Source organism: Lathyrus oleraceus, chromosome 7 (assembly GCF_024323335.1).
Source record: "Lathyrus oleraceus cultivar Zhongwan6 chromosome 7, CAAS_Psat_ZW6_1.0, whole genome shotgun sequence".
NCBI lineage: Eukaryota > Viridiplantae > Streptophyta > Magnoliopsida > Fabales > Fabaceae > Lathyrus > Lathyrus oleraceus.
The window spans coordinates 345,333,532-345,356,267 of record NC_066585.1 but is presented as its reverse complement, the minus strand read 5'-3'; positions in this window follow the sequence as shown (position 1 = coordinate 345,356,267).

The following is a 22,736-nucleotide window of genomic DNA, read 5'->3' as shown; positions in this document are numbered from 1 at the left end:
GAGGGTCAGAAATCCGATGTGCTTTTGGTTGATAAGTTGACTCTAGTGAATCAAGGTCAAGGTGGTGAATTCAGAGTTGATGAGAATGGTGTTCTGAAATTTGGTAATCGGGTGTGTATTCCGGATGTTACCGAACTTAAGAAGAGTATTCTTGAGGAAGGACATCATAGTGGCCTGAGTATTCATCCTGGGGCTACGAAGATGTATCATGATTTGAAAAAGTTATTTTGGTGGCCGGGAATGAAAAGGGAAATTGCGAGTTTTGTTTATTCCTGTTTGACTTGTCAGAAGTCAAAGATTGAGCATCAGAAGCTGTCTGGGCTAATGCAACCGTTGGCTATTCCAGAGTGGAAGTGGGATAGTATCAGTATGGATTTTGTTTCTGGTTTACCGAGGACAATTAAGAATTTTGAAGCTATTTGGGTGATTGTTGACAAATTGACAAAATCGGCTCATTTCATTCCGATCAGAATGGATTATCCGTTAGAGAGATTAGCTGAGTTGTATATTGAGAAAATTGTAAGTTTACATGGTATTCCGTCGAGTATTGTTTCGGACAGAGATCCTAGATTTACATCGAAGTTCTGGGAAGGTTTGCAGAGGGCTTTGGGAACTAAGCTGAGATTGAGTTCTGCATATCATCCGCAGACTGATGGTCAGACTGAGAGGACGATTCAGTCACTGGAGGATCTTTTGAGGGCTTGTGTTTTGGAAAAGGGAGGTGCTTGGGATTGTTAATTACCTTTGATTGAGTTTACCTACAACAATAGTTTTCATTCGAGCATTGGTATGGCACCGTTTGAAGCTTTGTATGGTAGGAGATGTCGGACACCTTTATGTTGGTATGAGTCCGGTGAGAGTGTTGTGGTTGGTCCGGAGATTGTTCAACAAACTACGGAAAAGATTAAGATGATTCAGGAGAAGATGAGGATTGCTCAGAGTCGTCAGAAGAGTTATCACGACAAGAGGAGGAAGTCACTTGAGTTTCAAGAGGGAGATCATGTGTTTCTTCGTGTTACTCCGATAACTGGGGTTGGTCGAGCTTTGAAGTCGAAGAAGTTGACACCTCGATTTATTGGTCCTTATCAGATTTTGGAGAGGATAGGGGAGGTAGCCTATCGTATCGCTTTACCGCCGTCACTTGCGAATTTGCATGAGGTTTTTCATGTGTCTCAGTTGAGGAGGTACATTCCTGATCCGTCGCATGTGGTCCAAGTAGATGATGTACAGGTGAGAGATAACCTGACTGTTGAAACATCACCTATGAGGATCGAGGATCGAGAGTTGAAGCAGTTGCGGGGTAAAGAGATTGCTTTGGTAAAGGTAGCTTGGGGAGGACCAGCAGGTGGCAATGTGACTTGGGAACTTGAGAGTCAGATGAAGGAGTCTTATCCGGAGTTATTCGCTTGAGGTATGTTTTCGAGGACGAAAACTCTTTTAGTGGGGGAGAGTTGTAACACCCCGATAAAATATGATAATTATTTAAATTAAGTTAATAGTATATTTATTAATTTAATTAAATAATTGGATTATTATTGGAATATTATTTGGAATTATTATTATTGGAATAATAAGTTGGAATATATATAAAGAGTTCCATTTGGTAAAAAGGGTTTTTCACGTGAAAACCAGAGAAGCGACAGAAAGTGAGAAAAGGGCAAGGAGGAAGAGCAAGAGAACGAGGGTTGAAGAAGGGAAAGCTTGAAGCTAAAGGATTTTCCGGATTAACTCAGGTAAGGGGGGTTTATCATCGTTTAATGGGTATTATGGGTTAACATGTAATGGGTAGTAATAAGCCGTTGAATTGACCCTAATTGGGATGATGAGTGCTGAAAAATTGTGATGAATAAGTTATGTTAAAGCTGTAATTGAATCTATATTTGGGTGAGTTGTGATTTTCCGAACGTGTAGCTTTTTACGGAATTGGAATCGGAGGTCCGGAAGTCCTCCAACGGCGGAAAATGCGGAGAATTCTGCATTCTGCTTCGTGTTAGCGCAGGAACAGCTTTCTGTCTTGCGTTAACCGGTTAACCCAGGGTGTTAACCGGTTAACACTGTTATGAATTGTGAAAATATTGCTGTCTGTCTTGCGTTAACCGGTTAACCCATGGCGTTAACCGGTTAACACTGTTAAAATGTGCCAGGAAGCGTGTTCTGTTTGCGTTAACCGGTTAACCCAGGGCGTTAACCGGTTAACACTGTTTGAAAAGTAGAAAAACTGATATTTTAAATATTATGAACAATTGATGATTGGCCTATATTGGTGTATGATATAGGAGGGATCAATTTCCCGTTGTTTTGAGCAGTGTAGGTATTAGTAGAGTGTGTTAATACTGTGATTGATTATGTGGCATGACATAATATGATTCTGTGATAATTGTATTGATGATGTATGATGGTGTGCATAATGTTATGAATATATCTATTATGTATGCAATTGTGAATGGACTGTTTATGGCTTAGAGTGTGAGCATATGTTCATTGTGGATTGTTGTTGATGTTGCATGCGAGGTGATTTAGTGTGCATAATATGGCCTTTATGGTGGTAGCTAATTCCCATGGTGAGGAATTAGTGAGTGAATTATTGTGGATTGTTGTTGATGTTTGCATGCTGTAGCACCTCAAATTTGCACCTATCATTGTACATACATTTTCATATTAGGTCATAGCATATCATGGTCCACTGCATAGCATTGCATTGTCCCAGTTGCCTCAAGTGCAAGCCAATCAAGAAATTAGGTCAAACTGATCAGGAGATCAGTCAGTCAAGCAAGCAAGCACAATTTTCATTGAGCCGAGGCCCTAGGGTTTGTCCAACAAGTTCACACGACTTGGAGGTCCATTTGAAGTGTTCAAGTCAAGGGTTGAAGGCTTGGAGGTCATCAGTTCATACACAGACAGTCAAAAACCCTAGAAAGTCAAAGACAGTCAACAGTCAGTCAAAGCAGTGGATGGTGGCCATTCTTGTGGAGTTTGGGCACCATGATCAATAATCAAGAGTCCATACAACTTGGGACATCATTTGAAGTCAAGGTCTCAAGGAATTAGGGTTTGGAATTCCTCAGTCAATGCACAGTCAGTCAGAAACCCTAAAAGTCAACTGTTGGTCAACTGTCCATTTAATCAGTGATTTGATGATGGAAATTGGTTTGAGAGGTCTCATTCATGTCCATATAGTCCTCATATATCATGTCAAACACCATCATGGAAGAATTTGAAGCCAGACAAGAAATTTCCAAAAATGGAAACTGGACCTGTAACTGAAACTTACCAAAAATGGAAAGTCTTGATCCTCAAACTTACATCATGATACAAGCTCCAAATGAATTTTTGCCCAACATGAAAGTTGAAGATCTTGTTCTCCCATTTCCAAAAAGTCCAAGAACTCTCAATTCCCATGTATGGTTGGCAAGTTATGATCAAATCATTTTCACAAAATCTTGGACTTCAAAAGGCCATATCTCTCAAACGATTTGGCCAATTTTGGTGGGGTTTTTTCCTACAAGTCACATTTGATCCCCTCTTTCCAAAAATGTAACTTTCATATGCCAAAACCTTATGAATCAAAATGGCATTTTTTTGACTTGTTCCATTTAAATTCAAGTTTGACTCAAGTTTGACTTTTTGAATTAAAAGTTTTCAGCACATTTGGCCAATTGGGAAGTGTTTGGAATGTCATTTGAAATGTGTTTGCAAGCCCATTCCCATGAAGTATATGTATCCATGCCTAACTTGCTTGAAAATTGGAAGAAAAGTACACTTTCACCATATCTATCCCACCATTTCATTGAACCATGCCTTGTACTATGAAAACAGAAAATTAAAACATCATTTGCTGTCATTTTGAAACTTCAGTGGCAGCCTAAAACCAACAGAAAAAAAAGGGCCATTCCTTGCTTGCTTGAAATTGGGAAGAAAGTACAAATGCAACCACCACATCCCACATATCCATGGACCATGCTTTGTACCTCTCAACAGCAGATTTTATGCATCATTTTCTGTCAAATGAAGCCAAGACAAGCCACATTTTGGCAGCAGAAAAAACCAACTTCACTCATTCTCTCAAACTTCATCTTTTGTGCATTTCTAAAAATCTGTCAACATGGGCCAAAGAACAAAACCTGGCCTTGCTCAATACAATATCCAACATCATTTTCTGTCATAGAAAACCACTAGGAGCAGCCATCATCTTGCAGACAAACATCATTCATCCTCTAAGAACATTCACTTTGCTTTTGGCATTTTCCAATTTTCTGTCCAAGAACTCAAAGAGAACAAAACCTTGCATTGCTGTTTCACTATTTTTTCACCATTTTGAACCTGTTTTCCACCACCATCCTACAGCAGACCAACCACAGAAATTCATGCTCTAAAAAACTGCATCCTTTGGCATTTTCCAAAACCAGTCAAGAAACTCCAAAGAACAAAACTTGGCCTTGCCTAAAACATCATTCAAACAACATTATGGACCTGTTGCAACCACCTTCCTCCATCTGTAAGCTCCTTTTCCACTGATGCATTAACAGCCATTCATCCACGACAGTCCAAGTTTGAAGCCCTTCCAAGCCATTTCAAGCCAAACATCAATCATCATCCATCATTGGAAGGCTTGTGGAGCATCTGTTTTAGGCCAACAACATCAAAAGACCATTGTATCACAACTGTCCATCAATTTTGGTAAGTTTTCGAGTATCACCATTTGATAAATGAATACATGCTTTTAAAAGATCTCTTGATGCTGAGCTCAACAGTGGTCGTGGTTTTAAAAATGATTGAATATTTCCAAAGATATGTTGTTTTGAAGTTTGATGATGGATTCTTTTCTTGCTCGATTCATGAGTTATAGCTTGTTTTAATGAAAACCATGATTGGATTTGGGTTGTATGCTGTTTGCTGATCATGATGTTGTGTTTAATTCCCATTTCTGGGATTTTTGTTCATCATTGATGATGAACATTACTGTAGCAAAAACCCTAAGTATGTGTTTTGTGGCCCAGAAACCATGCTGCTCGTGTTACTGTTCCCATCAACCCAGAACCAATCAAAACATTTCCCTTCGTCGCCCAAAACGGCGCGTTTTGATAAGTGGCCACGTTATTTACAAAAATGCCATGGCCGGACCCCATTGAACCATTAAACCATGTGTGTTTTCAATTATTATTTCATTTTGATGCATCAACTTACAAAAATCATTGTGCATCCAATTTTAATCCAAAAATCATGGGATTTTTTGCATCATGTCCTGTTTGATGTCTAGTTTTTTATCATTATTTTTCCAGAATTTTGTGATCAATGGATTTTAATTTGTATGGGGGTTTGTGACATGTATGCACATTTTGTACACTTTGCCAAAACATTTGTGAAATGGTGATACTTTATCCAATGGCTCCCAAATTTTTGTGTTTAAACTAGACACACTCATGGTGATTTTGGTGTAGGGTTTGTGAATTTATCATTGCTGGTTTGTGAGTTATGATTTTTTGAATTAGGGTGTGACAATTTGTGTCACACCATTGATGTCCAACTTGATGATTTTTGATACCATGCTTCTTGACCTCCAATTGATCTGATTTTTTTGCATGAACCTACTCTTGTATGTCTAGTTGACTTGTGAATTTTCTTGGAATTATTTGTGGCATTTCCTAATTGTTTGGGATTTTCTCCCCTGCTTGGTCATATGTTGACTTTTTGTGACACTTGTTCCCATTTCATTTGTGAAATTCCCATACTTTACTAGATGGACATGAAATTTTACATGAGATAACTAGACATCCTCATCTTTGCCATGGTTTTAGTCCCATTCATTTATCATACACCATCTCTGACTTATGATTTTTCTAAGTTGATGCATGTTTGGTTGACTTCTTTGAGCATGTTCAAAATTGCTTTGACTTTCTGATTTTCATTGACTGCCTTCCACTTGTCCAAATAAGATGAAATTTGACATGCTTACCATGCTATGTGTTAGGTTTGATCATGATTTATTTGGTGATTTTTGGAAATGTTTAAGATTGCTTTTGAGTTAAGTCTTGCTGTTGACTTCTATGAGCTTCTAGATGCCATGTTTTGACCTAATTTGTTCATGAAATGGTGATAGTGATTGATATGCACATGAACCCAATTGGTTGTGTTTCTTAATTGTTTGAACATGACTTTGGATGCTTGCCCTTTGCTGTTTTGACTTTCTCATTCATTTTTGACCCTAGGCTTGTCCTAGTGGTCCTGTGGCTTATGTTTGAGTTCATGTTTTCAGGTTAAGCTACAAATGCTTCAAAGAGATCACTACAATTTGATTGAGTTCATTTGATTATCATGAGCTAACCTCTTTGTCTTGTAGGTGGCTTGGCTCACATGCCCTGAACCTTGTGCCTTGCACATTCATTTGCTTCTGACTGACTGTTGACTTCTGTTTCCTTTTGCTTTGCTTGAAGTTGCATACTAACATCTGCTTGACTGTTTCAGGTGCTTTTAGTTGCTCAGTTCCTTGTGAACTTTGCTTTGCTTTGCTTGTATAAGCAATTTGCATTGAGGTATGCTTCTAATCTTCATGTAGTCTGGAAGACCTGGCCTGTTACTTGGCCAGGCAACTGTCTGAAGTCCTCCTTAAGAGGCAATGTTTGTGATTGTTTAATTTTGTCCTTGCATAGAGTCAAAGTCCTCCTAAGTGAAGAGGCAATTGGCAGAACCAAGGGATAAGCAACCTATCCCCTGCTATTCAGTGTGTCTTCTGTTTTGCTCACACCACTGTGTTGATGCATTACAGATAAAAACCCAAGATCTTGTACAATTGTACAGTTGAGTCAGTTTTAAATGTGTAGAAGGGTTCCCACTTTCTGAACCCACACATTCTTGTCTTAAGCTCTCCCAGGCCAGGGATAAGAGCTGTGAAGTCTTATCTTCACTCACCTTTCATCTGCTTCACCTTAGCCCCTCAATGGCAAGGTTAAGAGCACATTCACCCAGTTCCAGAGGTTTGTTTGTTGAGGTTGATATGACCCCTCGACTAAAACCTAACCCTTGTGTGAGCCCCTTGCTTGTGTATAGTGTGTGCTACCTGTGCTTGTATGTTTGTTTGACTTGCTTCCTGTGCGAGTTAGGGTTAGTTTAGACTTGCTTCCTGTGCAAGTTAGGTTTTGCTTGGCTTGCTTCCTGTGCAAGTTAAGTGTGTGCGTGGCTTGCTTCCTGTGCAAGTCATGACTAGGATAGGCTGGCTCCCTGTGCCAGTTAGCTAGAAACCTTAACTTAGGGATGAATTTTGCATGATAACATCTAGGCTCGAGTCGTAGTCTCCCTAGTTGTGTCTCCCTCTGTTATCTGGTTAGGCTAGTCCTTTATCCCTCTGTAGGGGAACTACATCACCCTGATCTTCATACCAGATGAAGTATGTAGGCAGGAGATTGAGCTGATCTCTCAGGGCGCCTTTTTTCTTTTTTGTGTGTGTTGTCTGACAGTTGCTAGGCTCGAGTGCCTGACTCCTTAGCAATCTGTTGTCCGTTTGTTTGAGTGTGTGCTTGACAGTTATAGGCTTGAGTCCCCGACTCCCTATTAACTTGTTGTGTTGTTGTGTGCTTGGAAGCCGATGTAAGTCCATCGAGTGGCATTTGGGTTCCGGTGTGCGTGTGTTTAGGTTCGGATGCTGATGTAAGTCCAGTGATTGGAAGTCGGGCTCCATGTTTGCCTTCGCCTGTGTTTGTTTGTGTGCGTGTCAGCCGAGCTACGAATGCTCTGATTCTTCTCTCGTCCGAGAAGATAAGTATGCATAGGATGCGATATCCTAGCGAGCATGTGTCGTCTCCCCAGTCCGAACTACTTCGACTCTGATGTCTATGCCTGATAGACTAAGTAGGCCCAGGATGCGACATCCTGCCGAGTCAGTTTCAGTCTGTTTTCTTGTGTCTCTTTCAGCCAGCGTGTGTGAGTTTGAGCAGTGTTTAGCAACCAATATTCCTTCCTAGTGTGCGTGGATCCCGTCGAGTACGACGGATGCGTAGGGGTGCTAATACCTTCCCTTCGCATAACCGACTCCCTAACCCATTCTCTTTGGTCGCGAGACCATGTTCTTTCCTAGGTTTACTTCGAGCGTTTCCTTTCCCTCTTTTGGGATAAATAACGCACGGTGGCGGCTCTGTTGTTCTTGTTTTCCCGCCGGTTTTTCGCGTGATGCGACACATGCTAGGTGATTTAGCGTGCATAGCATAGCCCTTGGGGTGGTAGCTAATTCCCATGGTGAGGAATTAGTGATGTGAGTCACTAGGTCTCAAATGAGTGGGACTAGTGAGCTTGGTAGCCGTATCTGGATTTGATCGGTGAGGTTGAACTATATGTTCACGAATAGTCGGTACCGCATGCATGGAGTCTCATTGCATAATGTATGTATGGCGTGTAATATGAATGGATGTATTCCAATATTATACGTGTGTTTTATGTTGGGTTGAGTATGATTATGATTTTGAGTTGATGTTGCCGTTGCTGAATGTGTGATCTGATTTGGGTGATGAAATGTGTTAAATTACTTAGCATTACATGATATTTTATAATGCTTATTATATCGATTGAGGAACTCACCCTTATAACTATGTTTCAGGTAACGAGCAGTGATTGAGTAGAAGCTAGTGCTTGGAGTCTAGTGTAGTTCCTTAGTGGGTCATGCTCTGGTAGATGTAACATCGGGACGGGATATTTTACCTTGTTTTCAATTGTGATTGTTGAACAGTTTTACATGTAAGGTGATTACATGGTTTGCATATCCGCTGCGAATTGTGCAATATTTTATTTTGATTGTTAAATGAGCATGACAAACTATTTTGGTGAATGGTGTGAAGTGTCAAGTGTGACACCCTTAAATTGCATATCTACTCTGATTTATATTTTGTTGAATTAATTATTATTGGGGTATTTTAGAAGGGTGTTACAGGTAGGACTTTAGACAACCAAATATCCAAGAGAATTGATGAGAATTGAGTGAGGATCGAAGAGATGAAGTTTTCTGAAATTTACCTTTAATGATGTGCAGAACTTGATGTTGCTTGCTTTAAACTTGATCTGATCACACTTGAGAAGCTTGCAGGAGAGGTTTGGCAATGGTACAAAGCTTTGGATCCTAGAGTTTTTGAATCTCCAAATAGTGAGATTCAAACTCAATATTCAAGTTGAAAATTATCAGGTTTTCCTTTGAAATGTGAGGGTTTCAATTGGGGGGAAAAGCTGGCGCGCAAGGTGTGTTTGAATTGAGCTCCAAGGGCCTGTATTTATAGCATTTGGGACTGATATTTGCACACTTGAAAAATTGCTAAATTTGGACATTGTGATGCACAAGCTTGCATGGACGTGTACATGCCCATGAAGCAATCCAATTTGATCAACTTGCATTTGTTCTGAAGTTTAAATGAGGCTTGGATGTCAAGGCAATGTGAAATGTGACTTTTGGCATTTGATTTCTTCCAATCATGCAGCTATGTTAAAGCCATGCGCGGACCTAGCAAATCTCATCCAAAATGCATGAACTTGGGTTCTTTGGAAATCTTAGATCAAGGGCAACAAGTTTTATGTTGAACACTTTTCCATTTGGAGCTTGGATCATGGTGAATTTTGAGGTGGAAGTTTGGAAATTTCAACATGTTGAAAATATTTCTAAGTGTCAAGCCATATATCTCAATATTCCACCTTGCTTAACTTTTTATGTGAGCTTCAAATAAGAAACGTGCCTTCATAAAAGTTGTAGCTCATTTAACGACCTTAAAAATGGTCACCAATTTCATGTCATTTGGATTTAGAATGATAGAGTTATGTATTTTTGAAGTTAGGAAAAATCACTTGTTCAATGGTATAGGTCACAAATGACCTATAATGTATCATCATATCACATGCTCATAAAAGTTGAATTAGCTCTCACTCCAAACATAAACGTTGAAGTAGACATCTTTAATTTTATTGTGCAACTTGGAAATCTTTCATCTCATATAAATTGAGCAAGTTATGGTCTTGGGAAGTTGACTTTCAAATTATGGTTTAGACAAAATGACCTATAATGTTTCAACATAGAAAATGATTTTCCAAGAAAAACTAGCTCTAGGTCTAAACGTGGAAGTTGTTTGGAATGTCATTTAGAGTAACGTTTATCTTGGAATCATTTTCATATGGTGAAAATTGTAGAGATAGGATCTAGGGCAACCCAGTTTTGATCAGATGAATTCATCTGGCCAACCACCATCAACCAACTTGCTAACCTTCAATTCTCTTGACTTTTTAGGCTCATGGTAGATCATATATACATAATATGATGAATTTTTGAAGTTTCCCTTGAGAAATTTGATCAATTTGTGAGATAGCTTGTTGGAGAAAATACTTAAGACACCTAGTCAAACTAGGGTTTCCAAGGAAAATCATTTTCAAACTATTGAAGAATACTTGATCAATATAACATGTAGAGATCATTGGGACTCATATATGATGCTTAGAAACTGTGTGGATCAATCTTTGATTGTGCTCTTAGCCATGATGGTCTTAAACCCTAGATGTGAACTTGATAGATCAATGAGGAGCATGCCCTACCTACAAAAAGTTAGGCACATACAAATACATATTTTTGGTATTTTGGTTAGTAAAATGATAATATATAAGTATGATACAATCACATGATGCTTGGTGATCTCTCCCAAAACAAACCCAATGAAAGAGGGGTAAGGAGGATGCCAAGGTATGATCCCAACGCTAATGCATATGATGAAATTGCATGAGGTATCTTAGGGTCGAAATTGGGGTCTTACAACACCTTAAATATTTCGTATTCTACTTAAGTACACCGTACCTTACGATGTTCTACAATTCACTTAAGTGCAATGTACCTTATGGTGTTCCTTAGTTACCCTATCTCTCATCAATCCGTCCTTTTGTGTGTGACCCTGTAGGTTTTCGCTGCATTGGCAATCATATTAAATCACGTATTTAACATAATAAATAGTGAGCGGTATCTAGCAACACATCACTGCTACCCAAGACATGAAAATGTCATGTGATATAACAAATCCTTTTGTGATAATACTTATGTGTACAATTACCCTTTTGCCCTTATGTCTATATTGAACACAAGGCATAAACTGTGTCATCCTTGTCCAGTTCAATATTGAGCCCATAGACATTTATCCTGTTATGCAGGATGGGCAAATTCCATCTAGGTCACTCATGTCCCTTAGCATGCTTCGTGGAGTACCCATCAACTGTCTTTATGGTCATCCAGTTATGGACAATGTTTGATCAGCAAAAAGGCACTCGACTCTACATCTAGGGTCCATAATGGTTTCAGATCGAATGGTGGTATACACCATTATCACCATGAGAATAACTTATGACACTTTGCATAACATTCTATATAGTATTCTCATAGCGGGTCTATTCAGTATAAATATTACTCTTAATATTCATACCTATGTTTACGACTTGATAACTCCTTATCCATGATCCATGAGATGTGATCATCAGTCTATATATACATAATAGTCTTAATGCTTTAATGTTATCCCACTTCACAATAAAGCCCGACTACGGATACTTTAAGAATAGTGTCCTTATGTTTAATGTGATCTCATGATTAAGTCACACTTGATACATTAAACGCACTAGCTATTCTTGGGACTTTATTAAACAAACATAATAAAGAAAAAACCTTTTATTATTAATAAATAATTCGATACAAGTACCAAAAGTATTGGCCTCTAGGGCTTACACCAACAATCACCCACTAGCACTAGAGCCAATCAGGCATACCCCTAATGCCCATAGATCTAGTATGGCCATCATGCTTCTGACCTCCATATATCAAGAATGAGTCCTTAGTCCTTCTCAAATACTTAAGGATATTCTTGACAACTACCCAATGAGCATCACCGGGATCAGATTGGTACGTACTCGTTGCACTTAAAGCATACGAGACATCTAGTCGAGTACATAACATGGCATACATGATAGATCCTATTGCAGATGCATATGGAATCTTATTCTTGCGAACCCTTTCTTCCTTAGTTGAAGGGGATTGTGTTTTTGATAGACACAGGCCATGTTGCATAGGTATGAATCCTTTCTTGGAATCATGCATAGTACAACGTCTTAGCACTTTGTCTATGTATCTACTCTGATTTAGGCCAAGCAGTTTTTATGCTCAATCTCTATAGATTCTGATTCCTAATATATAGGTTGCTTCACCTAGGTCTTTCATAGAAAAGCATTTCCCCAACCAAGACTTTACTTGTTGTAGGATAGGGACATCGTTTCCAATGAGTAATATGTCATCTACATATAATACCAGGAAAACGATCATGCTCCCACTAACCTTCTTGTAGGCACAAGGCTCATCTTCGTTCTTGATGAATCCATATTGTTTTACTATTTCATCAAAACGAAGATTCCAGCTTCTGGAAGCTTGCTTCAATCCATAGATTGATCTTTGTAACTTACATATCTTTTGGGCTTTTTCTGGTATGTCAAATGCTTCAGGTTGTGTCATGTACACATCCTCAAGAAGATTCCCATTAAGGAAAGCAGTTTTGACATCCATCTGCCATATTTCATAATCATGATATGCAGCGATAGCAAGTAAAATCCAAACAGATTTAAGCATTGCAACTGGTGAAAAGGTTATATCATAGTCAACCCCATGAATTTGTTTATATCCTTTTGCAACTAGTCTTGCCTTATAGGTATGTACCTTACCATCCATGTCAAACTTCTTTTTGAAGACCCACTTGCATCCTATAGGGTTAACTCCTACAGGAGGTTCTACCAAGGTCCAAAATTGGTTTGTGTACATGGAATCCATTTCAGATTTCATGGCTTCTAGCCACTTCTCAGACTCAGGACCAGTTATGGCCTATTGGTAGGTCACAGGCTCATCCTGATCCATGAGTAATACATCAACTTGATCAGTTATGAGATATCCATATCTCTCAGGTAGGTGACGTATTCTGCTTGACCTACGTTGGTCTTGTTCTACTTGAGCAGGTTGCTCTTCCACAACTACTTGTGTTTCTTGCTCTAATTCCTCCATAGGTGTATCAATGCTTTGTGATTCTTGAATTTCTTCAAGCTCTACTTTCCTCCCACTGATTCCTTTGGAAATAAAATCCTTTTCTAGGAAACCTCCAGTTCGAGCGACAAACACTTTGCCCTCAGAAGGATTGTAGAAGTAATACCCTCTTGTTTCTTTAGGATACCCCACAAATAAGCATTTGTCAGATTTGGGCTCAAGCTTAGTTGAAATTTGTCGTTTCACATAAACTTCGCAACCCCAAATATTTATGTAAGACATATGTGGTTTCTTACCACTCCATATCTCATATGGTGTCTTCTTAACCTTTTTGGATGAAAGACGGTTAAGTGTGTAAGCTGCTGTCAATAGTGCATGTCCCCAAAAGGAGTTTGGAAGATCGGCGTGACTCATCATGAATCGGACCATGTCTAACAGGGTTCGATTTCTTCTCTCTTATACACCGTTCCATTGGGGTGTTCCAGGAGGAGTAAGTTAGGATAGGATCCCACACTCTTTTAGATGGTCATCAAACTCTAGGCTTAAATACTCACCACCTCAATCTGATCGAAGAGTTTTAATATTCTTACCTAGTTGGTTTTGTACTTCATTCTTGAATTCCTTGAAATTTTCAAAGGACTCTGATTTGTGTTTCATTAAATACACATAACCATATCTACTGAAATCATCAATAAATATGATGAAGTACTGAAAGCCTTCTCTGGCTGGTATGTTCAGTGGTCCACATACATCAGTATGTATGAGGGCCAAAAGATCATTAGTTATTTCACCTTTTCTTGTGAATGGAGACTTTGCCATCTTTCCAATTAAACAAGATCTGCATGTCTCATATGATTCATAATCAAAAGAGTCCAATAGTCCATCTTTATGGAGTTTGAAAATGCGTTTCTCATTTATGTGGCCTAATCGACAATGCTAAAGGTAAGTTGGATTTAACTCATTAGGTTTCATCCTTTTAGTATTAATGTTATAAATAGGCATTTCAAGATCAAGGACATATAGTCCATTGTTCATTTGTGTAGTAGCATAGAATATATCATTCAAATAAATTGAGCAACAATTATTCTATTATAAATGAAAAACCAAACTTGTCCAAACAAGAAACAAAAATAATATTCCTGATAATTGCAGGTACATAATAACAGTTCTCTAACTGAATTATTAAACCACTAGGTAAAGTCAATACATAAGTTCCTACGGCTAAAGCAACAGCCTTTGCTCCATTGCCAACTCGTAGGTCAACTTCACCTTTTGCTAAATCTCTACTCCTTTTTAGCCCCTGCACATTGGTACAAATGTGAGAACCGCATCCAGTATCTAATACCCATGATGCAGAAGTAGATAAATTAATTTCAATAACAAAAATACCTGAAGTTGAAGTCTCTACTCCATTCTTATCTTCCAGGTACTTTTGGCAGTTTCTCTTCTAGTGTCTGGTCTTACCGCAATGGAAGTAGGTGTCTTCCTTTGTTATGCCTCCACTAGGCTTCAAAGCAGCAATAATGGGTTTGGGTTTGGCAACTTCCTTGCCTTTCCCTTTATCACCCTGCTTGGTGGGTCTTTTGTTCTGTCTCTTTCTATTTCTGATCATCATAATAGACTTCCCTTTTGACTTCAGATTCTGCTCAACAGTTCTTAACATGGCTAGCAGTTCAAGAAGAGATTTGTCCATATCATTCATATTGAAATTAAGGACAAATTGACTGAATCTATCTGGCAACGATTGCAAGATCAAATCAGTCGCAAGTTCCTTTCCGAGGGGAAAACCTAACCTCTCAAGGTTCTCCACATACCCAATCATCTTGAGCACATGGGGACCTATAAGGGCTCCCTCAGCTAACTTTCCTTGAAAAAGGACTTTTGAAACTTCAAACCTTTCACGCCTTGCTTGCTCTTGATAAAGCATCTTCAGGTGTTCGATCATATCGAACGCTGCCATATTCTCATGTTGCTTTTGCAACTCTGAGTTCATGGTAGCTAGCATGAGGCAAGTAGTTTCATTGGCATCATCGACATGCTTCTTATAAGTATCTCTTCCTGCCTTAGGTGCAAAACTAGGAGGTTTCTCTTAAGGAACAGGTTTCTCCAAGACATACAACTATCTATCATGTTTGAGGACAATCCTCAGATTTCGGTGTCAATCCAGAAAATTTGTCCCAGACAATTTTTCCTTGTCAAGGATTGATCGCAAAATGTTGTTAGAGGTGTTTGTTGTCATGGTAATCTACATGAAAATAATGAAAATATAAGTATCAATAACATATTTAATTAGGCCTTTTATTAAATATGCTCCCACTATTTTACTCAAAACAAATGACCCTCACCATTTGATTCGGAAAATCCCGTTGGAAGATTTTCTAGTGGGTCGAGATCCACATTTCACTTTGTTTTAAGTCCGCGTAGGCGGATTACACAAAACTAGGTTATTTAGGTAGGAACTCCTTCCAATTGTTCTAATACAACTCTCAAATATTTTAGTTGGGTGAATAACTCCTTATTCTAATCCATCACATGGATCATTTCCAACTCTTGCTTCTAAACATATATAATCTTATTATAATTTGTTTAGTTAAGTTTGACCCATTCTTTTAGCAATTTGATATTACAATTATCCCATCGCACCTTACGAATATAGAATATGCACCTCGCATAGGCGAAACCTACATTATTCGATACTAGTCTTGATGAGTGCTAAAACTTGGAAAGAATAAACTTAATATTTTATTCAATTTGAGGGAATTTGCAATTATTCTGATCTCACTGGCTTATTTATCATATAAATCGTCTCACACATGCATCAACATACATTCACATGCATCAACATACATAATGAAACAGTTATGTCCCCTAGCGCAATTGCTCTCCAAGCCAATGAGAGAACCTAAGCTAACCTAATAACGATCTAAACTTCTACAAGCAAGATCTTCAAGGTTGTCCTCCTTTGATATTGTATTCTTCTCTTTCTTCATAACATTACATCATATAAAAGAAAATCGTTTTACATACGAGGGAGTGAGATGAGAAAAGAAGTTACATTAAGAGATTAAAAGAGAGGCACGACACGCAGGTCGTATTTTAAAATCCCAAAACAAAATAAAGGAAAACTAAGGCCATAACCGATCACCACAAGACAATAATAATAAACACATTATTATTATTAATTTAAATTGTGTTAATTAATTAAAACCAAATTAAATTTTGGCGATTGATCATACTATGCAGAGTTAGTCGGGGGTTCCGCTGCTCGGTCAGCGAACGGTGGTTCAAGGGGGCAGCGCCCCGACTCAAAATTTTAATGAATAATTAATTTGAAATCGACGTCGTTTTTCGCATCAACACTTAATACTTTAAAGCACAACTCTTGCGCAATCACAACCCTAATCGCATAACTCTTTGACAACACAACCCTTATGCCGTCATTAACCCTAATGCACCAATTTCACACCTCGATTGTTAATTCAGTATGATTGATCAACACATCATTGCTTCACCATACTAATGTCGGATCAAGAAGCAAATGACCATTGATCGCTCAAAGGAAAACAACCATTAAGTGTTTGAATGAACGAAACAGAAACAATATATCATATATACCGTATTTTGCATCAGGATTACTTATATCATATATATAACTTGATCAATCTCAATTGCGTAACCTATGGACGATCGATGTATCGCTGCTTCACCATACTAACGTCGGATTCCGAAGCATAATCAACATCAATAATCTTAATCGTACACACATGATGCCAAATTTAATTGCTCGTTTATTCTTTGATTCATTCTGTATTTTAATCATATTAATATAGAAAATATATAAAATAAACAACTATCAGATGCATGGTTTCGTAAGTGGCTCTGATACCACTGAAGGAAAAGGGCGATCCAAAACACAGCGAAATTTTAAAAAAAAATCTCATTTAGTGATCCTTACGAATGGGCATGATCAGTGATAGAATCGTTACCTCTTGTGACGATTGAAACATTTGATGCAAATCTACGGAGCGATCACGAACGTTGAACGATGACAACGCCTCTACTCAGTCCACACGAACAGATTCCTTCAATCTCAGTGCTAGCTGCTACGAATGAAGGCTTTGAGTGAGAGAGAGAGAGAGAGAGAGAGAGAGAGAGAGAGAGAGAGAGAGAGAGAGAAACAAAATTGCAACTACATAAATGCTTTTGCACAAGGGTTCTATTTATAGAACCACTTGTGTGGGCTGCAAGCTAAAAAATCCCACTTAAGTGTATGTGGCTCATATCTTATAATATGCCAAAATCACTTAAGCGTGTGGTACCTTACCATATTTCGTATTCTACTTAAGTACATTGTACCTTACGAGGTTCTACAATTCACTTAAGTGCACCGTACCTTACGGTGTTCCTTAGTTACTCTATCTCTCATCAATCCGTCCTTTTGTGTGTGACCCTGTAGGTTTTCGTGGCATTGGCAATCATATTAAATCACGTATTTAACATAATAAACAGTGAGCGGTATCTAGCAACACATCAGTGCTACCCAAGACACAAAATGTCATGTGATCTGACAAATCCTTTTGTGATAATACTTATGTGTACAATTACCCTTTTTCCCTTATGTCTATATTGAACACAAGGCATAGACTGTGTCATCCTTGTCCAGTTCAATATTGGGCCCATAGACATTTATCCTGTTACGCAGGATGGGCAAATTCCATCTAGGTCACTCAGGTCCCTTAGCATGCTTCGTGGAGTAGCCATCAACTGTCTTTATGGTCATCCAGTTATGGACAATGTTTGATCAGCAATAAGGCACTCGACTCAACATCTAGGGTCCATAGTGGTTTCAGGTCGAAGGGTGGTATACACCATTATCACCATGAGAATAACTTATGACACTTTGCATAACATTCTATATAGTATTCTCATAGCGGGTCAATCCAGTATAAATATTACTCTTAGTATTCATACCTATGTTTAAGACTTGATAACTCCTTATCCATGATCCATGAGATGTGATCATCAGTCTATGTATACATGATAGTCTTAATACTTTAATGTTATCCCACTTCACAATAAAGCTCGACTACGGATACTTTAAGAATAGTGTCCTTATGTTTAATGTGATCTCATGATTAAGTCACACTTGATACATTAAACGCACTAGCTATTCTAGAGACTTTATTAAATAAACATAATAAAGAAAAAACCTTTTATTAATAATAAATAATTCGATACAAGTACCAAAAGTATTGCCTTTTAGGGCTTACACTAACATTTTCTTCACTGGAAGAAGCGCTGGCGTCCTAATTTAGTTAGGTGTTCTTCCTCGAAGTCCCTGTAGCAGAAGAAGTATTTTCTTTATTTTGACCCTGAAGGAACAAAATAGATTAGGACATTGACAAAAAACTAAAGAAAAAGAAGGTTAGACGCGTTTTTACCTGTGAAATTCCTGTAATGCTTATGCCTTGAGATGCAGCAATCAATGATTTTGAATTGGAGGGATCACCTATAATTGGTCGACAAAAAATGCATTAGAACTAAAGAAAAACTTAAGGCAAGTTAAAACGAGTATATCCTAAGATTTTCCACATTATATAACTAGTCGACTAAGGATTACCTTTGTTTTTCTTCTCTAAGTCCCACAGAAAAGAGAAACCATTGATTAGACGTTGAACCATGAGGGTAGGATTTGGCAGCTTGTGTAATGAAGGGCCCACCAGTCCTCGAATTCTTGGGTTCAATGGTAACAAAGAGAAAGTTCGAAGGAATTGAGGAATATATGTTTCATATTACAAAAGCTATGGCAACTCTCGAGTTAGTTTTCACTGGGTGCATTGGTAGAGAAGAAGTAAGCCTCTGCTTTGGGAATCAAGCTTTTAGGGAGCAGTTAGCTCAAACCAAATTGGTTGGCCACCAAGTTTGGTTTGTAGGCACCTTCTCTTATACATGATTTATAGGAGGTAGGCCTTGTCCACAGAACGATGGGATGGAAGCATGCCATCAAAGTATCATGTATGTCTCACTCATCATGCGCGTGAGGGATTTGGAAATGGTTTTCTGAACAATTCAGGTCCATATTATTGATTGGAAAAGGGTGCCATTGTCTAGAGAAACGTCTTACATATTTAAAACATGTCAAACTAAGTCTCAGAGACCTCCTTAGACACATTTTTACCATCTTCAGGAGTATGTCGGGCGAGCCTCGGACCTTCGACCCCTACCTCTGACTTAGGAGGAATCATGGTTTTTAGGGAAGGTTCGAAAGTGGCATTGAGTAATAACTGCAAAAGCTAGATGGTGTCACCCACCTGAAGACTTTCAGGGTTTATTCTTTTCTTAAGGTCTTGAGATGCTAACCCTAAAGATTCATATAGGCAACATAGAATCAGTCCTCTGAGGTAGACTTTTCTTCCATCATGAAGTTGGATGTCCAATGGAACAAATCTTTTAGCAATTTGAACAGATCAAGAACAAAAGACATAACAGACAAGCCAGTAGGTCGGGAAGGCAATGTGTTCATGAGCATCTACGCGAATACCGAAGCATGATGATCTTTGATAAATACGCTGTGGGAAGTTTTGGTGAAAGTGAACCTATGTATGGTTTTGGTTTTTGTTGAAGGCTCAAACGCCTCTCCAGTTAGTCGAAGACCAACAATGGCAGCAATATCAAAGGTGTTTGGGTTATCATCCCGCAAGGAAGGTGAAAGGTGTTAGTGGAGGTATCCCAAAAATATATGGCTGCAATGAGCGTGTGAGAATTATATTTGAGTCAAACTCATGACAATTAGATTAAATCAAAGATACTCAAATACGTACAGAAATGTTTCTTCTTTCCTTTAACCATATTTATCCACTGATGTATGAAACATCCTCAGAAATAGGTTACAGAAATTCATGCATGTAATGCTAATGTTAAATTGCCATAGAACTCCATACAAGCAGACTTATATACCAACAAAATTTTAGATTTGCTTTCCCTAATAATTGTAGTTGTATGATGACTATTACATAAAATACGATACATATCTTATTATAATTACTATAATTATAATTACAACTATGCTTTGATGCTAAAAAAAAACTCTAATCTAGAAATTCATTAATTTTTGTAAGTTCCATTCTTAAAGTCAATGAATCACTTGTCTTTCATACATGTGTTATCAAATAGCCGAAAGAAAAGCACCTACACTGACCTAATTGTTGATGTCTAAGTAGTGGAAATATTTCCATAATTTAGTAAACAAATGGTTATTAGGCAGAATTAACTTCCACTTTGAAAACTACTTCAATAATTTAATGAAAAATATAGGAAAATAGTTACGTACCAATGAGCCTGAGTTAACTATGGCATCTTGTTAATCAATATTAAATAGCAACAACTACAGTCATCTTAAACCTAAAATTAATTTAGGTGTTGGGATGCTAACCAGATATCCCCTATGTGAACTGTCATCCCCAAAGATTAATAATGTTGATTCAAGATCGACGTCAATAAAAAATATTGATTCAAGATCAATGCTTCTGGTTCAAAAAGAACTGTAATTACAAGATTCGATCAATGGTACAACATCAAAGAATCACCAACGAAGTTTCATTCCACCGTAGCTTATATGATCTAAGATCACAATAAGTTTTTTACCTTTTTTTTTTTAATAAACTCCTGAGAATCTAATTACTTTTTATGCCTAATAATTCATAATAAATTTAAAATATTATTATACGTTATTACAATAAGAAAGAGGAAAGGCATTTTTGGAGCTTCAAGTAGCAATTATATTTGCAATGATCGATTGATTTATATCCAATATTTATAATAAAAAAGTTATGTAAATTACACATAAAATATAATGAAACTTAATGAATTGCTATAGTACTATTGTAATTTATATGATTCTAAATTAAGTGTTTTTTTTAAAAGAATTATGCAATTATATGATTCCAAATTAAATGTTATTTTAAAGAAATCATTCTAATTATTATGTTTGAGGGCTTAGTTATCCCAAATTAAGACATAAAATTATTTATTATTTTAACTTATATATACGATCTTTTGATCCTCAGCCAACTTTGTTTTGAAAAAAAATCTAAAGTAAATTTCAAATATATTGGGATTATCAATTTGAAATTCTAGAATTAAAAATTATAAAAGTCAAATTTTATCCTAGATTTATTTTGTGAGGAATAACCTATAAAGTTGTTGTATAAGTTTTAATGAATGTAAATATTTAGTCAAAAAAACAATTTAAAGAAATTAAATTAAATTTTACTAATAAAAAACTAAATTTTATTAATAAGAATTAAAAATTTAAAATATTTTATTTTTTCATAAATATTTTAATTCATTCAAAGTTATTTTTTCACTCAAATGTTCACTTGACGCAATATAATCAAATCAAATCAACGTTAAATAAACTATTAAGTTGAATATAAAACCATATTTATGAAATATATAATATAAGGTAAAAATATAAAAAACACTATACCATAAACATCTGTATGGCTTTTCAATGACTTTTCTTAACCGTTTACAAACTTGCTCTGAATAAATATTATTAAATTTTCACTTTATTAATAAAATGAAAACACAATAATAAAGAGTTATTGGTAAAGATAAAAGTGAGAAATTAATAATTATTATTTTTTTGCAATATTACATTCATTAGAAAAAACCATCCAATCAATATTATTTAAGGCTCAGTTCTAAACAATATCGTCTTAATTAGGACAAATTTTTTAGGATAGATTCAATCAACTAATAGCTCTTACATTGGTAATCAAAATCTCGTCTTTGACATCGGACCATTGTCTTTCCCATGTTCATCAAATTGTAGCATCGTAAATTTAGGTAAAACTAAGTTTCCCACGTGTGGTTATGATCTAGCTTCTCTAGCAGTAGGTGAACGACTCCTTATAAGCCAACTTCTTAATAATTGACTTTTGATTGAGGTTGATGAATCTGAGCATTATTGCATTCTAGCTGATCAAACTATGACATCATTGTATTCAAAATACTAGAGTTTCTTATGTTTGGCAAAGATCCACATTTTTTGACACTCAATAATCTCTTCTTAGATGACTTGTTATGAGGAGACAAATTTACAATCGGTTTTGGATGGTTGTGCTCTCCTATATATGTCAAAATATAAATATTTTCTTTGTTTTGTTTTGTTTTTCTACTTGTTTTTTGATAAACAATCTTTGAATGTGTTACATATGTAGTACTCCCTGCAAAATCATTAATACATTCTTTCATATATCAAACACCACAAAATTGTAACATTTTAACAACTAAAACCATATAATCGCATATAAGTATATTGGTTAGGTTTTTTTATATATGTTTGAGATTCATTTGTGTCCATTAATAAGCCACACATATATTTATTACATACTCATTACAAATGCAATAAACGTGACTTTTTTGTAGTTTTACCAAATTAACTTTATTAAGTATTATTGTACTTAATATCAACCAAAGTTAAAAGTGAAGAATATAAAATGTGGATCGATGAATTTAATATACTTTAAATATTATAATTCGAATAAAAAGTTTAAATATGTTTTTGTAACTTGCAATATATTTTTTTTCTCTTTTAGTCCTTGAAAAAAAATTATTTTTAGTTCTTTCAAAAAAATAACTTTTTGTGTTTGGTCTTTTTTGTTTTGTATTATTCCTAGCAACATTTGTTCATATTAATTAGAATTCATTCTTT